The sequence below is a fragment of the Stenella coeruleoalba genome (assembly GCF_951394435.1).
Source record: "Stenella coeruleoalba genome assembly, chromosome: 10".
NCBI lineage: Eukaryota > Metazoa > Chordata > Mammalia > Artiodactyla > Delphinidae > Stenella > Stenella coeruleoalba.
Window position 1 is genome coordinate 100,329,913 of NC_137156.1, and position 17,377 is coordinate 100,347,289.

The 17,377-nt window shown below is 50.9% G+C and overlaps 1 protein-coding gene across 3 annotated transcripts in view; it reads right to left on the minus strand.

Moving 5' to 3' along the window:
• Positions 1-14,039, minus strand: part of TMEM40 (transmembrane protein 40) — a 32,992-nt gene extending 18,953 nt beyond the window's left edge. For 2 of the 3 annotated variants that reach the window (XM_079933897.1, XM_079933896.1), the window contains exon 1: positions 13,981-14,036. The gene's annotated coding sequence lies outside the window, so the exon portion shown is untranslated. Of the gene's footprint in view, positions 1-13,980 lie in introns of all 3 variants that reach the window. The other variant, XM_079933898.1, reaches the window with a different exon arrangement.
• Positions 14,040-17,377: the final 3,338 nt, after the last annotated feature.

Consider the following 17,377-nt stretch of genomic DNA (forward strand, 5'->3'; position numbering starts at 1 on the left):
CATCACAGTTTGTCAGTGATATAAGCAACATCTTTGCTGAATCGAATCATATTTTACAGATTCTGGAAGAATACTTTCTCAACTTTTTGTGTTATTCACAGTGTAATGGCAACAGGTGTAATGCAATGCCTACAGGTTTGAGGTTTAATCTCCATTATTAACATTTGCTTGATCACTTTCTTAAATTTAGACAATCGACAAAGCAAACATTCAAGCTCTAATTTGTAGAGTTTACTGATCTCTGTGACTGATACCACTGTGATGCCATGGACTGCAAAGTTGGGAAGGCTGGGCTTCCCTGGTGGCGCAGTGGTTGAGAGTCCGCCTGCCGATGCAGGGGACATGGGTTCGTGCCCCGGTCCAGGAAGATCCCACATGCCGCAGAGCGGCTGGGCCCGTAAGCCATGGCCGCTGAGCCTGCGTGTCTGGAGCCTGTGCTCCGCGACGGGAGAGGCCACAACAGCGAGAGGCCCGCATACCGCCAAAAAAAAAAAAAAAAAGTTGGGAAGGCATGGACAGTGGAACACAGCATTACGCAGTGATTCCACAATACAGATAAAACAGATGTGAAAATCTCAAGGGCCTAGGTAATGGGCAGAATGTAGCAAAATAAATTAGGAAGTGATACATTTTGAGTACTTATTAACCTTTTTTTAACATAAATTAGTTATTTATACATTTATAGAATTTAATTTAATAATGGTTGTGTTTAACAACCGATTCCCAGCTCTGGGCTTATAAACTTCTGTGCCTTCTACTTCCTCTTTCCTGCTTTTTGTATGCTGGAATGCAGACATGGGGTGGAGAATAACTTCAATCACGCAAACTGAGCCAACACCCCAGGGAATCCCTGAGCAACAAGGCAAAGGAACCTGGGCCCCGAAAGGCCTCACGCACAAAGCCGTCTGCGCACATGGACCTGTCTCTGGTCATTTATGTGCACAGGAAATGAGCTTCTCGCTTATGTAATCCCAGGGATTCGGTCTCTGTTACAGCATCTCAGCCACGCTGTGCAGGCTTCGTTCTGAAGCACCCCCCTGCCATTTCTTCTCCTCCCAGCTCTGAGACTAAGGCCTTAACTTCAAGAGGAGGTAGATTCACTCCTCTCTAACAAGTTTAGACCTCGGTTCCCAACCTCAACGCTCCCCACGTTTGGGACCAATGATCCTTTGCCGGTGTGTGCATTGTAAGGTGTTTAGCGGCCTCCCCACTGGATGCAGGTAACACCCCACCCAGTTGTTGTGACAATCAAAAATGTCACCAGACATTTCCCAATGTCTCCTGGGGGCAAAAATCACCCCTACTTGGGAACCACTGGTCTAGAGAATCTACTCTTTTTTTAAAAGTTTAATTAAACATTTTTATTGAGGTATAAAGCTCATATAACATTATATTAGTTTCAAGGGTACAACATGATGATTCGATATTTGTATATGTTGCAACATGATCACCACAGTAGTCTAGTTGGCATCTGTCACCATACATCGTTACAAAATTTTTTTTCTTGTGATGACAACTTTTAAGGTCTGTTCTCTTAGCAACTTTGAAATATGCAGTACAGTATTATGAACTATAGTCACCATGCCGTACATTACATGCCCAGGACTTTTTTATTGTGTAACTAGAAGTTTGTACCTTTTGACCCCCTTCACCTATTTCGCCCACCCCCAACCCCCCATCTCTGGCAACCACCAATCTCTTCTCTGTATCTATGACTTTGCGGGGGTTTTGTTTGTTTTTAGTAGAGAATCTACTCTTAACCCACCACAAGACCTTGACAAGGCAGCATCCTTCCCTGTGCCTCAGAGCTGGATTGCCTGGCTGTGAATCTGATCTGACACTTCTAGCTGTGGGATTCTGGGCCAGTCACTTAACCTCTTATGTGCCTCAGGTTTCCCGTCTGTAAAATGGGGACAATGATAGTGTTTACCTCATAGTATTGTTGTGAAAATGGCATGACTTAAAATCCATAAAGCACTCAGAACAATGCCTGGTATAGAGCAAGGGCTGAACAAATGCCAGCTGAGATGATGATCATTATTATGACGGGGCGTGGCAACAAGACAGCATATGCTTTGGGGTGAGACTGACAAGGGTCCAACCCCCCTTCCGTCACCTGTGCACGAGATGGCCTTGGCAGGACAGGCCCCTTCTCCAAGCTCTAGTTACCTCAATTGTGAACTGGCGATGGCAGCACCTTAGAGAAGAAAGATGGCCAGTGCCTGCCCACAGGAGGTCTTGGTGAGTGTGAGTTCCCTCTTCTACAGACCTCCTATGACCCCCGGACATTCGGGGTCCAGACCCAGCCCCACCCATCTCCCATCTCCTAGGGCCCAGGCTCCATTACCCCTTTCTAGAATAAAAATTCCTATTTCTCAGGGCAGAATTCAGCTAAGCATTAGGAGGTCACTAGCCAATAAAATGAATCGATATCCAGGTATGAATGACTGATGACCACAAGCCTTCAGGGCATATTTATATTTTGAAAAGGACTCTTTGTTCATAGCAGGTGTCCAGTATGTCTCACTGGCTGAGATCATCTCTCACGGTGGAATTTCAGGTGGAGTGGAGGAAGAGACTTAGAGCTGTATGGGGGCAAGAGAGCTGCTGGCTGACAGCAAATACGCCGACAGTTCGCCAAGCTCGTTCTACCTCTTTCCTGCTCTAGCTGTCTCGGTCACGTGGCAGCCCCTGGTGACACTCAGCATTTTCAAGCCTCCAGACTTCCACCCATGCCATTCTTCCTGGTTACCAAAATTGTATCTGACTTTCCAGGCACTGTGCAAATACCACCTCTTTCATGAAGCCCTCTGCTGGTTGTCTAACCAGTACCCACCCTCCTTACCCCGACTCCCTTATTCCTTCTCCCCCCTCCGTCACCCCTGGACTTCTTTCTTGTGAGCAAAACTGAATTTTGTTCTTCCATATCAAGTAGATACTTGTTTTCCCAGCTAGGAGTGGCCATGTGATTCAGTTTTGGCCAAAAAGAAGTGAGAAGCCTGATGGGGTTCTGGGAAGGAGTTTTGCTTCTCCTGACCAAAGAGGCCAACAGTGTTGGTGCTGTGTCTTGCCTCTCCTTTCTTTCTTGAACATGAGTGTGACGGCAGGAGCTACAGTGGCCATCTTGTGACCATGAGGAAAAGCCAAAGCAAATGCAGGGTCACTGAACTGATGAGCCCTTGACAGCAGCTGCCTGCTTTCTTGTTATTTAAGAAAAATAAACCCCATTTTGTTTAAACCTCTATAGTCAGGATTCTCGGCATTTGTAGCTGAACACAATTCTGACTGATACACCTTCTCTCCCCTACCTTCATACATTAATTGAACACCTACTGTGTGCTAGCACTGGGGATACCGTGGTGAACAATCTGCAGCCCTGTCCTCAAGGAATTTCACGGTAGACCCAGGGGGTAGTCCCATGGGAGCCAAGGGGCCAAATCAGACCAGGGTCAGTCAGGGCAAGTTCCTGAAGGAGGGAACGCTGCGGGTGAGTTTGGAAGGGCCAGAGGAGCCGTGTGCAAAGGCACAGAGGTGAGGGGCCTTGGCCCACATGGGAGACAGTTGGCATGAAGAAACTCTAAAGAAGGGTGGGATTTGGGGGAGGCCCAGAGGGCACATTGCTCTCCTGAGCCTTCATCAGCTGTGCCTTGTTTCAGACTCTTCCTTCTTGAGAGAGGAGCCTTGTTGCACAACTGCCGGGGCCACTGTTCCTTGTTCACCTTCAGATCTCCAATCAGGGCCCGGCAGAGGGTCTGACACACCCAGGGTGAGTCTCTTCCACTAGATCACTAACCAGCCAGGGTAGGGACCATGGCTGATTCATCTCTGTGTCACCTGTGCCCTGCATAGGGCCCGGCAGAAAGCAAAAAAGATGATACTGATGATGATGAAGACAATAACAAATAAGTGCTTCCTATCTACCAGGCAAGGATCTGAGCACGTGACACGTGTGCCTCACATATGCCTCACCACAACTCTATCAGGGCTCACCGTGGTTGTGCTCATTTTATAGGTAAGAACATTGAGGCCCAGAGAGGCAAGGTAACTTGCCCAGGGCCAGAGAGCTAGTAAGTGGCTGAGCAAAAGGGCAGTTGCTCCGTCCTGGCACCTCTTCCCAGGCCTCTGTCATTAGCACCAGGAAAGAAGCCACTAACAGTCATCGAGTGTTATGCAAATGATGCTGACTTGGCTTCTATTTAGTTCTGGAGCCCTGAGCAAGTGTCCCCAGAGCCCAGGGAACCTCCTCGGGCAGTTTTTCAGCACACTGATCCATCAGGAGGGGAAATAGAACGATCATGGAGGCAGGACCTGAGGTAGCCCTGTTTTTCCTTTTAATGTCCTTGCCTCATCCTCCTCCACCCATATTTCTGCTGTAAGAAAGGATAAACAGAAATGTAAAAATTTAAAACTCTAAGATCAGTGTGTAGGGCAATGCTTAAGACAAAAGGACAGCGCACTAGTCGTGGGACATCAGGCAGAGGGATTGCCGTGAGAGGCTTCTGAAAGTTCAAGTTCACAGCACGTGACCTCCTTTGAGCCAAGATGGAACACGGAATTGAGACAGGAGAAGTGAAGACAGAAGAAAGCAGAGAGAGGAAAGAGCACATGGCGCAATCCCCGTGATCTTATTTCACCCTTGCAAGTCTTATTTTACACAAAAAGAAACTGAGGTTCAAAGAGACAAGTGACTTGTCCAAGGTCTCCCAGCTTACAGATGGACTCGAATCCATCCCCTGCCCTAACAGAGAACCCCCGTTCCCTGGCCCTGGTTAGAGGCCCGTAGGCCTCCCTCTTTCAGGTGCCCCCCACCCCCCCACCATCTGAGGCTGTTCCTACAAGGAAATGCAATGCTTAGCGCTTTTCTCCAAAAAGCCCAGCCCTGCTGAGTCACCGGTGGTGCCAGGGCCGCTGCACCCACAGGCTTTGCTAAACTGGATTTCCACTTCAGTTCAGCCCGGATTTCCTAAGCTCCTGCTATTACAAGGGCCTGGGTCCGAGGTGGGAGGGATAGTAGGGGACACCAGGCCATCACAGCCTCACAGAGCTTTCCCCGCTCAGCTCACTGGATCCTCACGCTAACCAGGCAGGAAGCAGGGTGGAGATCCGTGTCCTAGTTTACAGAAGGGGAAACTGAGCAATGGAGAGGAACTTGCACAGGATCGCACAGAGATTCAGGGGCAAGGCTGGCTCCAGAACCCTGTCTCCTGATTCAGGGGCTGCCTATCTTTCTCGGGTGTCCCACCTTGGAGGAGGGGGCTTACTAAGATTGAGTTGGATTTTAACATGTGGCCAAAGTGGGATGAAGGTTTAGTGGAGGGGGTGGGTGGCAGTGGGCTGGTGAAGGGGTAGGAACCCCGTGAGGCTGGGGAATCATCCAGGGCCTTGAACGCTTGGCTAATGGCCAACTTTCCCCACAGGTGGACTGAAACTTCACCCCTGAGGGCCACCAATGTTGGACCAGCTCAGTTAAACAAGCCGAGGGCAGGAAATGGGATGGGAGACCCTGGGAACAGAAACAGCAGCTAAGAGGGGGACAGAGCCGACAGAGGGGTGGAAACTTACTGATTTTGCCCACCTGGCATCGAAGCCCCTTCTGGTGATTGCAGCGAAGGAGAAAGTCAGAGCCCTGGATAATCTCCAGCTTCCCAAGCCACCCCAAACAAGCATGCGCCCTAATTCCAAGCACATCCTTGTCAGGCAGACACTGCTCCAGGACAACCGTATGGGAACTCTGGAGGGGTGACTGCCCTCCAGCCAGGCTAGACCATCAGCTTCTCCCTCCCGGGAATCGGTCTTGTGACGTGAGTGACACAAAGCCCTCAATCTGTGGGCGCTGGTCTCCCCTGAGACAGGGCCCTCTTGTTTCTGCTCCTGGGCACCGTCTTCTCTGCAGTCTGGCTCCTCAGAAGTTCCCTCTGTTCTGTGAGACCTCCGTATCCTCCCAAGAAAGTCCTGTTATGGTAGCCTGTGGTGGTTTCTGTTACTTGCAACCAAAGCATTTGAGATGAGATGAATGCGGGGGGAGGGGCTCTGAGAGTGCAGGCAGAGCGAAGCGGGGCTCGCTGGGCAGGCCAGGGTCCACAGATTTCACTCCAGCCGCCAGGGCGGGACGGGCAGGGCCCCTGAGGCCCCCCACCCCATTCGAGGTGTTCTGTCTCAACTCCAGGCTGGGCTGGGGAGCTCCCGGGTTTCCCCAGCACTGTAACTGCCCAAGCCAGTTGTCCTGAAGATCTTGCCCTAGAGGCCTGTACACTTGCTGAGGACAGAGACCATCTTGGAGCTGGTTCAGCTCCTCACTGGTTTTCTATTTCTTCTGTAACAAATTCCCACAAACTTAGAGGCTTAAAGCAACACCTGTATAGCATCTCACAGTTCTGTAGGTTAGAAGTCCAACACTGGTTCACCGGGCTAAAATCAAGGTGTCAGCAGGGATGCCTTCCTTCCTGCTCTAGGGGAAATCCGTTTCCTTGCTGCTGCTTTTTCTCCTTCCCCTTTCCCTCCCCCTCCTTCTTCATTTCCTTGCATTGTCCAGCTTCTAGAGGCCACCCACATTCCTTGGCTTGTGGCCCCTGCTTCCATTTTCAAAGCCAGCAATGTCAGGTCAAGTCCTCACACTACACTGCTCTGACCTCTTCTGCCACCCTCTTCCACATTTAAGGACCCTTGTGATGACACTGGCCCCACCCAGGTCACCCAGGATCATCCCGTATGTGACGGCCAGCAGATGAGCAACCTTAATTCCATGTGCAATCTTCATTCCCCTCTGCTGCATAACCTAACAGAGTCACAGTTTCCAGAGATCAGGACATAGGCACCTTTGGGGGCTATCACTCTGCTTATCACCGTCTCTCCACCACAGTGCGTGCCTCAGCCCGGAGCCCTCAGATGCTGACCATCTTCCTTCCTAACTTCTCTGACTCCACCACCCTCCTGGGCCCCTAAGCTCCAAAGGCAGGAAGGATGACACGGCTCCTCCCTCCACAGCCAGCCAAAGCCCAAGCCTGTCTCATCTTCCCTTCAAGAGGAGCTGGGTTCTCTACTCCCACTGCCTCCCTCCCAAGAGATCCTACAAGGGGACTGAGGGTTTGGGACTTGGTCATAACTGTGTTCCTGTCCCTGTTCCTTTGCTGCCAGGCTCCACTCAGCTTCAATAAAATGGTGTGTTAATATCTATCCTCCAGAGTGTTGCGGGGATAAAAGGATATCGCGCCTACAACAAGCCTAGAATACTGGCAACTTAATAAATGAGAGTTTCCCCTTCCTTTCCCATGCTCAATGTCTCTCAAATTTGGGTAATGGTCAGATGTCCTTGGGAGCACTGTTGACAGGGCAGACGCCCAGGACTCTCTCACTCAGAGCGTCTGGTGTTCAGAGCAAGGTTAGGGTTAGGGTGTGGCTCAGGGAAGTCTGTACTGTTAACAAAGGCACCACATGCTAGGCAGAGTGTGGTCCACTGAGGCCGCCAGAAACTCTCCCCTGAGTGTTACAACAGTCTCCCAACAGGCTTGTCTGTCTCTGGCCTCCCTCCTCCAAACATGTTGCTGCACTGCCCTGGCCTTCAGTTCCCACACATGGAGAAGCTGGGCTGCACCCTGCAAGGTTCTTCCAGTTCGGACGTTCTAGGATACTAAAGCTCTGGTCCTGTTAAAGCAGTCAGGGTTCATCCACTCAATCGGCAAAGGCGCTCAGGGTTGATGTGACCCAGGGGAGGGCCCAGAAGAGCATGTTCTAACAGTAAGATACATACAGTATCTTGTGGGGCCCTTGAAATGCTCCAAGAAAAAAGTGGATTTTATGTTCAAAGAAGTTTGGGCAACACTGCTTTCCATAGCCCCCCACCCCACCCCGGAGCTGCATGAAGTGCAAGTTGTACATTAAAGGCTCTGAGAAGGCCTGCAGGATAGAAAGCTCTTTCACTCTAGTTAATCCAATCCTTCCCCAAACTACACAAGAGCATAGTCCTTTTCCCCAGAATGTGGTTCAATGTCTTTTGGTACAGCTTTGGGAAGTGCCATCTGCTTCAATCCCTGCTGTGCCTGGGGCCCGTCTTTTTGTCCTAGAATCCAGGCCTGGGCACTCTCGCTGCCCCCTCTGGACACTGCCAGCTTCCCAGGTCCAGAGTTCCTCCACCCATCAAGCAGGACAGTTGGGGAGGGGAATGAATCAGAAACAGACCCTGGGAAGCCAGAGGCATGGAACAGAAACCGTCTTTTCAGAGCTCCAGATCCCAAGGTATGGGTGGGAAGTCCTCTGGGCACCCTCAGGGCAGGGGCTGGGAGGAAAGAGAGTTAGCTGCTGTGAGACCAAGGGCCTGGCCGGGCCCTGCCACCAAGCCCTGGGCACATCACTTCTCTCTTCTAGGTCCTTTTTCTCATCTATGAGACAAAGAATAGTGTCACTCACCAAGGGTTTTGGAGCTCGCCTGGGGCTGTGGACAGGACAGTACATAGTAAAATGACATGCTCTTAGCCAATACTCTGTACTGAGAGGTATCTTGATTAAGTCACTCTAGCAGTGGGGTCTGACAGAGCCCACTCCAAATCGTGTCTCATCACTTTACTCCCCAGCTCGGTGACTTTGGGCAAATAACTTTACACTCTGAGCCTCAGTTTCCCTGTCTGTAAAATAGGGATTGTGTCACTATCTTGCAGGGTCGCTGTGAGGATTCAGATAAAATGGACTTAGATTCTGGGCTCCCTGGGATTAGGAATCACGTTTTTCTTGCTACTATATTCTAGCCCCTGGCTTAGAGAAAGTGCTTCAGAAAAAGAAGCCGTAAAGTGCTGGATTTCAGAGCTTAGAGAAATAATGTTACGCCAGCAGTGTCTCAGCATCTCCCCCTTCCCTTTATAAGATCCTCCGCTTGCTCCCGTCCCCCTTCTTCTTCAGCCCGCTACACCTCCTGCCTCAGCCTCACCTCCCACCTCACCTCACTCCCCAGGCTTGGCCCTCTCTCTCTTTCCCCAAGCTTGAATTCCACATAGTTACAGCCAGGAGATCAAAGCTGAGGCCCAGAGAGGGGAAGGGGCTTCCCCACAGGCCACGAAGCAAATGATATGAACTCGGATCTGAGGCTGAAGTCCAAGCACAAGGGGACCCTCACAGAGGAAAAGAGTGAAAACGCCACCGTTCCCACCTCCTCAGCCGTTTGTCTCAAGTCCATCCAGGCAATTTAATGGTGGGAGAACAATCCAAACTGCTCAGCCAGCTGCCCACAAGCTGGACGGACCTGTCACGAATCTGGGTGAACCCCGTGGCCACAGCACATCCAAGGATGCAGCGAGGGCCTGAGAAGTGGGGATGGCACCGAAAGAAGAAGGTAAAAGGGACAAAAATCCAGTCTGTGCAGAAGGAGGATGGGTGGGCCCAGCTTGGAGGCTGTTCATACAGAAAGACCTAGGATTTTAAAAACACTCTCTGAAAGACAAGTACATTTCAGCACAAGCATCTGACTGGACTCTAGCACACAGGGGGTACATAACCAATGTCTGTTAAAGTGAAATACGAGTCAACAAGGTGATAGAGCAACAAAGCAAAGCTAACACAGCCTTAGGTCATATTAACAGAAGCACAGAGTGTACAGTGAGGAAGGTGACCTATACCTCACCAGCTCCTATCCTAGGCTCAATCCTAGGTCCTGAACAGAACAGAGTCTGGACAAACCAAGATAATCCGGAGGATGTGAGTGGTACGGAGACCACATCCAAGAGCAGTGGCCGGAGGAGCAGGGTGCTCAGCCTAGGGATGAGCACTGCATGAACAGACCTGGTCACTGTCCCCAGGTCTCTGCAGGGCCCCTCCAGGACAGGACGACCAGGTGGGGCTGTGAGCCCAGAGGGAGGGGTTGGGACCTTGGGGAGTCACCAGGGCAGATGCCAGCTCAATATGTAAAGGAATTTTCTAAAAATGAGAGCTGCTTTGAGTGGTCATGAGCACCCTGCCATGAGGGGTGGCAAGCAAAGGTGTGGCAGAGGTGGGCTTAGATGTTTTTAGGTCGGAACCTATTAGTCTCTCAAATAATAATCTCCAAAGCACAGGAGGAAAATATTAGCTCACTATTTCTACTTAAGTTTTAGCTAAAAGTAGTTAAGAGTATATAGCTCAGGGCTTCCCTGGTGGCGCAGTGGTTGAGAGTCTGCCTGCCAATGCAGGGGACACAGGTTCGTGCCCCGGTCCAGGAAGATCCCACATGCCGCAGAGCGGCTGGGCCCGTGAGCCATGGCTGCTGAGCCTGCGCTCCGCAACGGGAGAGGCCACAACAGTGAGAGGCCCGCGTACTGCAAAAAAAAAAAAAAAAAAAAAGAGTATGTAGCTCAACCCTGATGTGCACCCTTGGCCATATGTCAGACACCCAATGCCATGTCCATTAAGTGGGGTCTCCAGAGGCCAAAGGCAGCCCACAATGCAGACAGGTTTGCTATGCCCATGTCTTCTGTTCCTTTACATTCAGCCTACTGCTGTTTACTGCAGTGTCCTGGTGGCGGGTTCGGTGGAGCTGAGGATCAAACAACACAGCTGTAACTGAATCAATCCCTGTAGTGTGGACAAGTGGCTTCTAAAAGTCCCTGCCAAGAAATCATGGATGGAGATAATGCTAATCGAGAAAGTGCAAGCCAGCGACAGGAAAAGTGTAGGACAAACCCACCACTGCTCCTAGTTCAAGCCCTACAACAGCCACCCTAACGTTGAAAACAGTAAAGAATGGCATCTCACATACACATTATTGCTGACTGAAATCATAGTAAGAAAACTCCTTGAAAGGTGGACTTCTATCCACTACTGTTGGTGATGAAATTCACTCCGAATATATACTGGGCCTTGAGACATTAGTTAATTGTCACAGTACTTGTATATAATTTCTAAATCCATCCATATATATATATATATATATACACACACACACATATATATATACATATACATATATAAAATGTTGTGGGTGCCTAAACATTTTTCTTTTTTTTTTTAAATTAATTTATTTATTTTTGGCTGTGTTGGGTCTTCGTTTCTGTGCGTGGGCTTTCTCTAGTTGCAGCGAGCGGGGTCCACTCTTCATCGTGGTGCGCGGGCCTCTCACTGTCGCGGCCTCTCGTTGCGGAGCACAGGCTCCAGACGCACAGGCTCAGTAGTTGTGGCTCATGGGCCTAGTTGCTCCGCGGCATGTGGGATCCTCCCAGACCAGGGCTCGAACCCGTGTCCCGTGCATTGGCAGGCAGATTCTCAACCACTGCGCCACCAGGGAAGCCCTAAACATTTTTCTTGAGCAGAGAGTGACATCAAAAAGTGTGACGGGGCTTCCCTGGTGGTGCAGTGGTTGGGAGTCCGCCTGCCGATGCAGGGGACGCGGGTTCGTGCCCCGGTCCGGGAGGATCCCACATGCCGCGGAGCGGCTGGGCCCGCCAGAGCGGCTGGGCCCGTAAGCCATGGCCGCTGAGCCTGCGTGTCCGGAGTCTGTGCTCCACAACGGGAGAGGCCACAGAAGTGGGAGGCCCGCGTACCGCAAAAAAAAAAAAAAAAAAAGTGTGACAAACACTGCTCCGGATTCTTAGACCCAGCTAGACGCTAGGGGGATGCTATTCCCTGTTTAGGTTTGGGGGTCTAATCAGATTTGTTTCGGATTTAGAGACGAAGAAAAACCAGGAGGGAGTGTGCTCCTCAATAAACTTTTTTGAGGCCCCCAAAATGTTTGAAGAGGAATGGGAAGAAACCAAAAACTCTGAAAAGAATTTTCCCTGGCCCTGACTCTCCAAGGTGGGTGTCTCGTTAAACAGCCAGTGCCAGGCCAGGCTCCTCTTTCTCAGCCTCTCAGGCCAGTTTCTCTCTGTCTCTCTCTTCTCGCTCTCTTTTCCATCTTTTTCTCTTGGTCTCTCACATTCTCTCTCTCTCTCTCTCTCTCTCTCTCTCTCTCTCTCTCTCACACACACACACACACACACACACACACACAGAGAGAGACAATTGACAATAGCAAAAACCAGAAAGGAGGCACCCAGTGAAAGAGAAAGAGCTTTCTGGCTCTTGAATATCAGACAGACCTGGACTCAGTTCCTAGCTCTACCCACCACTGACTGTGAGATCACTGAAAGTCTCACCCATTCTGGGAGCCTCAGAATCCTCCCCTGGAATGGGCACGCCTACAACTCAACAATAATATGACATCCTAATTTTAAAATGGCCAAAGGATTTCAACAGACATTTCTCTAAAGAAGATGGTCAATAGCACATAGAAAGTTGCTCAGCATCATTAGTCATTACGGAAATGCAAATCAAAACCACAATGAGATACCACTTCATATGTGCTAGGATGGCTAAAATAAGAAATACAGAAAATAACAAGTTCTGAAGAGGACGTGGAAAATTTGGAGACTTAACGTATTGTCAGTGGGAATGTAATATGGTGCAGCCGCTTTGGAAAACAGTTTGAGCTCCTTACAATGTTAAACATAGTTTCACCATAAGACCTAGCAAGTCCTTAGTATTCTATCCAAGAGAACTGACAACCTGTGTCCACACAAAGACTTGTACATGAATGTTCACAGCAGCGTCATTCATAATAGCCAAAAAGTGGAAACCACCCAAATGTCCATCAACTGATGGATGGATAAACAAGATGTGATATAATCACACAGTACAATATTATTCACCCAAAACGAGGAATGAAGTGCTGACACACGCTAAAACATGCATAGACCTTGAAAACATTATGCTAAGTGAAAGAAGCCAGTCAGAAGAGATCCCCTATTGTATGACTGCATTTACATGAATTGTCCAGAATAATCAGATCCATAGAGACAGAAAGTGGATTAGCGGTTGCCAAGGAGAAGGGGATATGGTGAGTGACTGCTAAAGGGTATGGGGCTTATTTGGGGAGGATAAAAATGTTCTAAATTGGACAGTGGTGATGGTTCACAACTTGGTGAATAAACTGAAAACCACAGGCTTGTACACTTTAAAAGGGTGAACTTTATGGCATGTGAATGATATCTCCATAAGGTTATTTTCTTTAAAAAAAAAACACAACTTCCCACATACAGCTGTTACGAAAGTGAAATGAGCGGTCCCCGGTCCTGGCATGTGGCCAGCGTGTGAGCGATGTCTCCCTAAGAAGGTGGCCTGGTGAGGAGATCAAGGAACAGGGACCCTAGCCTTTTAGAGGGCTGCACCGAGTTCTGGGAGATCCAGAGACAGGAGAGGGGTTCGTTATTACAGATCCGCTTGGCTTGGACTCCAAACAGGACACACACACTCCTGACTTCACTTTTCTCTCAGTTTCTAAACAAACCACGTCAAAATGATAAGCACAACCCCATAATCTTTCTTGTCCCCCATAAAAGGAAAATGGGTTGGCTTCCGGCCCAAAGGCTGCCTCTGAGGAGACAAGCCGGGATGCTCTGAGCACAGGTGGGTCCTCCAGACTCGGGATGACGGCCTGGGGGACCGGGGTGGCTGGGGGCTCCCTCTAGGCCGCACCCTCCACCCTGTGAGCCTCTGACTTCAGCGGGTCTCCCAGCGCCTCCAGCTCTCTGTTCAGCACTTTTTCCCCAGAGATGCCTTTGAGCCCGAGGCCAGGGCAGCTTCTGGGGGGAACAGGAGGGCGGCTGCCTTCACTCGCCGGTCAAAGCGCAGAGGCCGGGCGTCTGTGAGGAAACACCCTCCAAAGCTGTAAGTCCCACGAGGGCAGAGTGGGAGAAGCCTTCCGAAGCTAGGGGGACCCTTCACCTCACGAACGGGACGGGTCGCCTGCGGGGGCGGGGCACAGGCTGGCTGGAGGCTCACAGCACCCCTGGAGAACTTCACCCTCCCCTGATTTTCCAGAGATGGAGACACAGGCGCTCACCCAGCTGGGAAGCCACTGAACTGGGACTCAAACCCAGGCCCGCAGGTAACCACAAAATGTCAGGCCTGTTGAAGAGCCTGTTCCTCCCCAGTTCTCTTAAAAATCACCCCCATCCCGCCTCTCACGCTCCGCGTGCCCCTTACCTGTGTTCCCGAGGCCGGTGTGGGCTGGAGGCTAGCGGCGCTCACACTCTGGGGGCGGGCGGGGCGGGGCCGGGAAGAGGGCAGAGAGGCGGGGCCGCCCCCATGACAGGCAGGGGCGGGACGTGACGTCGCCCTGGGCCCCACGCTCACCCGCCCACGCGCCCACGCTCAGCCGGGGGGCCCTCCTTCCTGCGGTGCTGTAGGCGCCAGGCCTTCCTGTCTGACTTGACTGCCCCCCGGATGTGCCAGGAGGGCAGATGGGGCGGCTGCAGACCCCAACCCGCCCCGGGCCGGGGCCATGCCTTCTGACTTCAGGGGTGGTTACGTGGGGGCAGTCGTACCACCCTGACGGTGCCAGGCTCTGGGCGGGGAAGAGGTGGCGTGTCCCAGATGCTCCCCACCCGCCTGGGTGAGGCCGACTCAGGGCCCAGCCATGTGGGCCAACCGGATGCTCCCCCACAGGAGTGAGGTGGGGCTGGCAGCATAAGAGGAGGCCTTGGGGCTCAGGGCTGGGTGGGGGGACTCCTGTGGGTGGGACTGGCAGTGCCCTCTCCTCGTGAGGAAACTGGGCAAAGGCTAGAACATCCACTGCCTTGTGGATCCCAACAGGGTAGGGGGTGAGGACTGACCTCTCAAAGCTGAGGCCGGTCCTCTCACTCACCTCTCAAACATTCTGGAAGCACGACAGTAAACAAGTCCTACACTGCCATGGGGAGCACCCTGAGGGAGCCAGGCCACGACAGCCCCCATGCGGGCAAGGCCCAGGGAGTGATGGGTTCCCAGGAGGGCTTCCTGGAAGAGGAGTCATCTAAGCTCAGGAGTCATCCTTGGAGTCATCCTTGACCCTTTGCTCTCTCATACTCTGGTTCTGACCTATCTGGAAAATCCTGTTGTCCCCACCTTCAACATATTCTGAATCCAGCCTCTTTGTTCCATCGGCTTGGCAACCACCCTGGTCTGGCCACCACATCACTAGTCCCTATGCTCCTGTCTGTTCTCATCATGGCAACCAGAGGGATCTGGTTAAAACTCAAGTCAGCTCATGTCCCTCCTCTGCTCAGCACCCTCCCAGGGTTCACACCTCACTCACCCCCGTATTTACACAGACCTGTATGATGTGCCACTCACTCCTTGCTCTCTCTGATCTTGATTTCTATGACTTCCTCTCTCCCTCTGCCCCAGCCACCCAGGAATGTGCCCCAAACACTCCAGTCAGTCTTCCTCCTCAGGGCCTTTGCACTGGCTGTTCCCTCTGCCTAGAATGCTTTTCCCTAGACAGCCACCTGGCTCCTTCCCTCACTTTTTCAGGTCTCTCTACTCAAATGTCACCTTCTCCAAGAAGCCTTCCCTGACACCCTGTATACAGTAGTAACCGCCTGTACCACCTTTCCCTCGCATCCTGCTTTACTGCTCACTGTCTGACACACCGTATATTTTCTTGTTATGCATATTTCCTTCTTATGTATTGGTTTGTTCCAGGATGTGGGACAGTGTCCAACACATAGTAGGTGCTCAATAAATTTCGTTGAATGAGTGACCTGAAAGGGTAGCCCAAGATGCGTTCCAAGGGTATTTGGGGCAGAGGGAACCAAGTGTGGAAAGGTTTAGAGGTAACAGGCACTACTGTGTTGAGGATCTGTGAATAATTCAGTACAGCAGGAGAGTGGGGGGCTTGGGGGCTGGAGGAGGGGAGAAGGGAAAGCAAGAGAGGCCTCAGAAGCCAGACCAAGGAGGCCGGACCTCATCATGAGGGTGACAGGGACACGATCAAATCTTACGTTTCAGGCCATGATTTGGCTGCCGTACTGTGGACTGGCAGGCAAGACATGAGGGGCAGGAACCTGGTAAGCATGAGCCGTGGCAGGGCAGCTGAGTACTAGGAACAAGGTCACTGCGCTGTCCAAAACAGTAGCCACCAGCCACGTGTGGTTATGGAGCCCTTGAAATGTGCTGGTCAGAATTGAGGTGTACTGTAAGTGTAAAATACACACTGGATTTCCAAGTCTTGGCACGAGAAAAAAGAATACACAATAGCTCCTTAATAACTTTTGTACTGATCACCTGTTAAAAAGATAATATTTGAATATAGTTGGGTTAAACTATATTATTAAAATTAGTTTCACCTGCTTCTTTTTGCTATTTTTAATGATGCTACTGGAAAATTTTTTTTAATTTTGTACACAGAGCTCACAATATATTTCTATTGGACGCTGTTGATTTAGAGGGTAGAATGGACAGGTAGAATGGACAGGGCTTGGTGGCTATGGACTGTGCAGGTGAGGGAGACCTTTGGTCTAATTGCAAGTCTCCTCTCCCCTCCAATTGCTCCTTTTTGATGAGATCATGCAGGCCAGAGGCATAGAGAATGAGCCACAGAGGAGAGCCAAGAGGGTTAGTTTTCATCGCAACATAAGCACACACACACAAGTCATATCTTCACAGTAAAAACTATCTAGAAATGAAATAGGTTGACAGAATAGGCAATGAGACCTCCATCCCTGGAAGAAGAAACTTGAGAACCACCATTAAACAAGGGAAAGGAAGTTGAACTAATTAGCTATTCTCAAAGTGTGGGTCCTGGACCAGCAGTATCAGCATCACCTGGAAACTAGAAATGCAAATTCTCGAGTCCCACCCTAGTCCTAATGAATCAGAAACTCTGGAGGTGGGACCGCAATTTGTATTTTAACAGCCCCCCCACCCCCACCCCATGGTGATTCTGATGCTTGTACATGTTTTAAGAACCACTGGTCTAAATAATACTTCCTACCACTTAAAGGTTTCAGTGACGGGCACATAGTAGGTGCTCATAAGACCCAGTCATGACCTTGTGTTTGCCTCCTTCTAGTCCCAGGTTAGGGTACTTCCCCTTTCTGAGCAAATAGGAGTTCACCTCCTGCAGCATCTGGCACAGGGTGGAGGCACAATCTCAGGGCATTTCCTACCTCTCTGCCATGGGCGGATCTCCAGGGCCACGACAGAGCTGCCAAAGGCGCAAGGCAGGTCCAGCTCAGCTCCATCCTGAGGTGACCTCACTGCCCTGCATGTGTGTGTGTATGTGTGTGTGGGGTGATTCATGGGGCAAAATCCCACCATCCTGTGGCCACAGCTGACAGCCCCAGGGAGCCAGCTCAGCAGCTGAGTGTGGCATCTGGCTTCCCTGCATTCTAGAACTGACAGCCAGGGGGGCCCCCCTGACTCAGCAGGCATGTGAATTCTGGAGGCAACAGTTACACAGCTTGGCCTCAGTCTCCACATCCATAAAAATGGGGAGACAGCAGTCCCAATCCATGGTGAGATTATTTGTATGAAGTACTCGGGGCAGTGCCTGGACACAGTCGGCCCTCCCCAGGCCTTGACACTCCTGTGATGAGGCCCTGGGATCCCTCAGGCTGAT